This window comes from Eumetopias jubatus, unplaced genomic scaffold (assembly GCF_037043125.1).
Source record: "Eumetopias jubatus isolate StellerSeaLion01/CBP00866 unplaced genomic scaffold, mEumJub1_p1.0 scaffold_5, whole genome shotgun sequence".
NCBI lineage: Eukaryota > Metazoa > Chordata > Mammalia > Carnivora > Otariidae > Eumetopias > Eumetopias jubatus.
In genome coordinates this window covers 87,975,023-87,981,040 of record NW_028274811.1, presented here as the reverse complement: position 1 = coordinate 87,981,040, position 6,018 = coordinate 87,975,023, and positions in this window count along the sequence as shown.

Here is a 6,018-nt window from a genome sequence, read left to right as displayed (position 1 = left end):
CAAATAGGACTACTGATTTGTAATTATGTAAGTATGTAAGTTCTTTTTAATCTAATAAGAGCAATAATAGAGTTTGTGTATTGCACATTTTGAATAAGTTTCCCAGTTCGTAGTTGGCCTTTCAATTTTTTAAAAAAGATTTTACTTATTTGAGAGAGAGAGAGGGAGAAGTAGACTCCCTGCTGAGCAGGGAGCCTGACCTGGGGCTCAATCCCAGGACCCTGGGATCATGACCTAAGCTGAAGGGAGACGCTTAACCGAGGACTGAGCCACCCAGGCGCCCCTCAATTTTTATACAAAAATGTTTACATTTTTTTGAGGCTAATTTGTCATTTGATCAGAAAAAAATTGTAAATATATCCAAATAACATTTCTTATATTTCTTCGGATTCTTTGAGTCGTTGTGCTATAGAATCAGGGTGGGGCTGGCAGGAAGTCACAAAGCCAGTTTCAGCAGCACTCAACAGTACCTAATGTGCTTCCTGTGTGTGACTCTGGGCTTAACCTCTCTGGGTCTCAGTTTTCTCCTCTGGGAAATGAAATGAGTAGATGAGATGATTTCAAGGTCTCTTCCATTTTAATACTATGATATGAAATGACAGGTGATATGATTTCATATGATGTGACTGATAAAAGGATAAGGCAGGGATTGAATTAGCTAAAGAGAACCATAACTTTCATATTTCAATTCAAACTCTTTTGAGCCTAACAAATTTTTTAAGTGTTCAAGATAAAGCAACTATCGATTCATCTGAAATAAACATGGTATATCCGATCTGAGTACATCTTGTTTTTATTTCTCCAGAGAACTGGTGGAAGATCTCTCCAATATTTACTGGTAGCAGAGAAATTCAATCTAGGAGCTTGCAGCTGGCAGCACATGGCTGGTTAATATAAAATCCATACAGCCTACTCAGATGACTCTGAAGGGCATTACAGTGGTTTTTGTTTGAGTCTCTATCTTGTCATGGTTGATCAGAATGCTTCTTTCAATAATAAACAGGGACTTTCTGTATTCCACATAGTCTAACTTGAAATATGAATAAGAGGATGGAGTTAGAGAAAGGTAAGGAGGGAAAAAAGATAAAAAGAAAAAAGCCTTGGATGAGGGGTGTCCTGTTAGTTATATGCGTGTATTGGGATCTGGTCCAACACTCCTCTTAGGAGGTCAGGCACTTGGGAACGCTTCTGGAAAGGGAAGCAGAGATTAGCATGAGAAAAGTACAGCTGTTCATTTCCGGTCTTGAGGTACCTGTTCGTGTTGAGTACGTTTCCAGGGAAGCCAGACACACAGAATACAGCAAGAGGCCCAAGGAATAACTTGGGTGAGTTCTGGAATTCTGGTCATGAGTTTACATTGTTTGTAAAGGCAGTGTCTGAGTCAGACTTCCTCACAGAGGACCAGGGTGCTGGCCAAGAGGCCCAAGTGGAGATTGGATTTTTAGTGCCTGGGTGTGGATTAGGAATTCGAAAGGTGGAAGGCAGGGCTCGTTCATGCATCATGAACATGCAACCAGTGCTGTTGCACAGAACCCACGGCTCAGAAAAATCCCATGGTTGATCGTTAGGGTTTTGCAACTGCTATCCTGAAATTTTTAATAATTTTATTTTTGAATTTATGTTTTATAAGTGAAGTCAGATGCGACCATGGAGCATGACCGGGGGCTTGGGGTCTTGGCTCACCAGCAATTCTGTTTTTTACCACCTGCTCCCAGCTTCTCAGCTGCCGGCGCCCCCAGCAACCACTGGTACCTTAGCCCCTGGTTGGGGCCTGGGAGTGAAGGAGGAAGACTTGGAGCTAGGTATGCTCATTCTTGTTGAGTTGTGGGACTGGGCCTCATTCATCCCAAGTATTCTCGAGCACAAGGGAGTGCAACATCAAATAGCAAATAGAAAACACCATGACAAGTCAGAAGAGACCACAAAATCAAGAAAAAGCTTTTTCTTCTGCTTTTTAAATGAGAGGCCCCATATTTTCATGTTGCACTAGGTCCCACAAATTATGTAGCCAATGCTGGTGAGAGGGATAGGTAATGACTACCCAAGGAGTGAGCTAGGCTGACCTCAGAACACAGCAGGTAGTAAGGGTGAACACCAAATCCAGGGGTGGAGTATAGAGGCCAGAGCTGAGCATTAGAGTCAGGGGTTTGAAGCAGGAGAGATAAGAGAAACTGGAGAAAGTTGAAGTCAAGAAGAAAGCATGGCTAGGGCATTCCGAATATAAATTTCATCAGTGGTTTGTGTTTTGATCTTGTTTTATGCATGGTTGAGGGTCCATCTGACTCAAATGGCCAAAAATGAAGCCAAACAATGTTGACTATGTTCTAAGCCCAAGTCAGTCCCTGAGAGTGGAAATAAAGACCATCATACATTTTTCTGATCCTGAGGGAGTTTACAGAGGGCTGAAATGTTCCTTTAGCCCTCCTGTATAACAGTATGAATTACCATAATAAAAATTCAGTTGACTGTTAGGCCTTTAACGTGAATAATTCTTGAAAAGAAGACTGTTCCATCATATAACATGCTGTGTGTGTGTGTGTGTGTGTGTGTGTGTGTTCTAATCTGTGAGGGGAGGAAAAAAAACTTTTATAGTTTCTCTTTTAAGTTTGGTGACTTTAGCCATATATATGAGGGACATTGATAGGAACTATTGCTCCTGATAAATAAGGCTGGAAATCAGAAAGCAAATTCTCCCCATTTGGGATTCCACAACCTTGAGCAGCACCTTGCTAAGCACCTCTGAATTTGTGCAGGGTTTGGGAAAGAAGTGCAAACAATACTCAGCACCTCCACTTATTTTTAACAAAATGGAATTTAAACACACTTGGTACTCTTAATTTGTTCTGAAGCCTTTATAGTTTCAGTTACTAATGTTAACTGCAGTGAGTAGTGGGAAAGTTTTAACCATATTTTGAAGCAGAATTTACTTATCAGAGTGGCAGGGGGAGCAGGGAGGAACTCTGGAAGAAAGTAACACCTGTCTTGTCTGACACTTTACATTTTTATTTATTTAACACACACTCATATAGTGCTTACTATAGTGTCAGACATTGTCCCAACTGTTTTACCAACACTAATTAATTTAGTGCTCCTAACAATCAGGGCTGGCTTATCCAGTAGGCACAGTGCCTGACTTTTCACAGTCAGGAGGAAAAAAAATTGAATATAATAATATGAATATATAATAAGGAATTCAAACTGGATTATATGCCCTTAGACCAGTGCAGCTGTAAAATATAATTTTAAATACTATTTTTTAGAAGAAGGGGCCCATGGAAGCAAACAAAAATCATAATGTGGTTCTAATAATAACTCCCTCATTACCTTAATTTTATAGGAGAAGTATGAAGCATGCTTAGCAATACACAGCTAATAATGAGAGCTGAGACTCTAGTCAAGTGTTGCTTCCAGCGCTCTGTAGAACACGGTGCTGAGCTATTCTGACATGTTCCTCAATGCAGTATTTCACATGACTTTCCCAGATGCTAAAAAATTTGCTCTCAATAAACCAAAACTTTGTGTTTTAAAAATTTTAGAAGGCTTTCTATACGTTTGTTACTTAATTCCTGCCTTATTAATTAGGTTATCCTGAACGTAAATCTACTCTTCTGCATGATGCCACGGTATTCTTACCCATTGGTAACCTTATTGAGTATTTTTTATGCACTTGGCACTCTTCTAAGATTTTTTTTTACAGGTATTAAGTCATTGAGTCCTCATTACCCTATGAGGCAGATAGACTTTATAGATGAGGAAACCCAAGTTAAGAGAGGTTAAGCTACTTGTCCAGTTTCACCCAGCCAGTTGGTAACAATGGAACCCAGGTTTCCTGGCTCCAGAGGGGACCCTCCCAACCAAGGAAGAGCAGCTGCTTTGCACTGTGCAGTATAGAGTGATAGTCTCAGGAGCTTTATTCCTACCCCTCTTTTTTGGACCCAGATGTTATTGTAAGTCTGCTGTCAACTTTTCAGGGTATCTGCCTTCTCTCTCCCTGTTAGGCAATTAGCTAATAATTTTAGCTATGTCTTCTTTCTAGCACTCACATTTATCACTTGATAAATTCATGGAGTGCCTACCAAGTGCTGTGTCGTGTTTATTTGCTGATTTCAACTACTGTAATTGAAGAACTAGAGAGTCCATTACTCTGCCAAGTAGCATCAACATGTGCTGTGTGGAGGGAGAGATGTTCTTATAATTGGCCTTGTGATCCTTATTGCCTGGCCTTGTGAAGATGATTTGGGATGCACTGAGGGCCTTTATTGGTTAATGGTCATTTATTTCTTGGTTTTTAGCTAACTTTTCAATAGCAAGTGCTGATAAATTGCATTATTTTATATAAGGGGGTAATATTTAGCATGATACCTTAAATGAGAAGTGGCTCAAAAGAGTTCATTTGCGAGGTAACTGCACTATCTTTACGGTCTTTATTGAATGGTGTGACAAATGATTTAAGTGGAAAATAAAACCCCATTGGGCTATTCTGGATTAGTTTTCCCTTATAGCTCAATCTTGAATACTAGTCCTGAAGTTGGGAGGGACTCAATCTCCCTACCTATATATCTGTTCTCCCAAGTTTTTATGTAGAAAGAAATGTTTGTTTTATATCTTGACCTTTGCTCACACCCAAATATCATATGAGGTATATCCTAAATTTTGCCTTCATGACTATTTTAGAGTTTAAAATCTAATTGACCCCAACTCTAGGATTTGAAGACTGCTTTCTGCCACCAATTTGATTCTTTTCTATTAGCCTCATTTCAGTTCTTGGTCTTCACAGCCCTCTCAGGAAGCACTGCTACCACGCCCAAGACTTCATGACTGGTCCAAGAATGCTCTGCTGATCGGCAGTTTACAATCCTTCAGAAGCTTGACAGTTTCTGGGCCCCACTGCTTAGTCATTGTGGAAATACCTAAGCCTTTTGTAATCTCTGGAATAATAACTAATATTTTAGATAGGAGGAAAACAAACAAGAGATGAGCCAATTTCTCGAAACATATTCATCTGTTTTTGTTTGTTTGTTTGTTTGTTTTAAAAACGAACCACTCCAGACTACTACTTGAGTCAGAGTTTACAAAGTGGTGACCCATAAGTTAGATTTAGGCCATTGACATGATTTGTTGGGCCTGCATCTTAAACTACACAAATTTTAAATCAATTATTTTCATTTAAAAATCAGGAAATTTTACAAAAAAAAAAAAAAAAAAAGATCTCCAGACTTCTCACTTCTTTGGAAATTGTGTGATCTGACAGCATTAGACCCATATTCTTCTATGGTAACAGTGAGCTAGAACTAGAGCAGGCACTGCCTCACCTGCCACAATCCCACATGTAGTCCAGTTTGCTTACTTACATTACCTGCCTGTGCCCTGCAGGCATTTGATTTTGTATCCCCCACTGTGAGTCAATGAAAGACACAAGCTCAAAAGTTCAGGACCACAGTACCTTTGCTTAGTTTTCTGCTTAGTTAACATAATCTTAAAAATTGAAATGGAAAAGTAATACATGCTCATAAAAATTAAAACAGTGTATAGCAAAAAGTACAAATTTAGTGACCTCACTGATCTGATAATTCTTTTTTTTAAAGATTAATTTTTAAAATTTATTTGAGAGAGAGAGAGAATGAGAGAGAGAAAGCACATGAGAGGGGGGAGGGTCAGAGGGAGAAGCAGACTCCCTGCTGAGCAGGGAGCCCGATGCCGGACCCGATCCAGGGACTCCAGGATCATGACCTGAGCCGAAGGCAGTCGCTTAACCAACTGAACCACCCAGGCGCCCTGATCCAATAATTCTTTTTCCTCATTCTCCAGAAATAATGCTGGTAATAGTATCTTTTGTATTTATTTAGATATTTTCTATGAATACGATTTTTTTTTATCCAATTGGGGTTACCTGCTTTTTGTAAGGCTATATGTATATACAACTATTGGGTACCACACATGTGCAAAGAATGCTATAGTGTATTAAAGTAACTATCCATATAATTGACAAAAACCCTTGCTGAAATGTCCAAATATTAG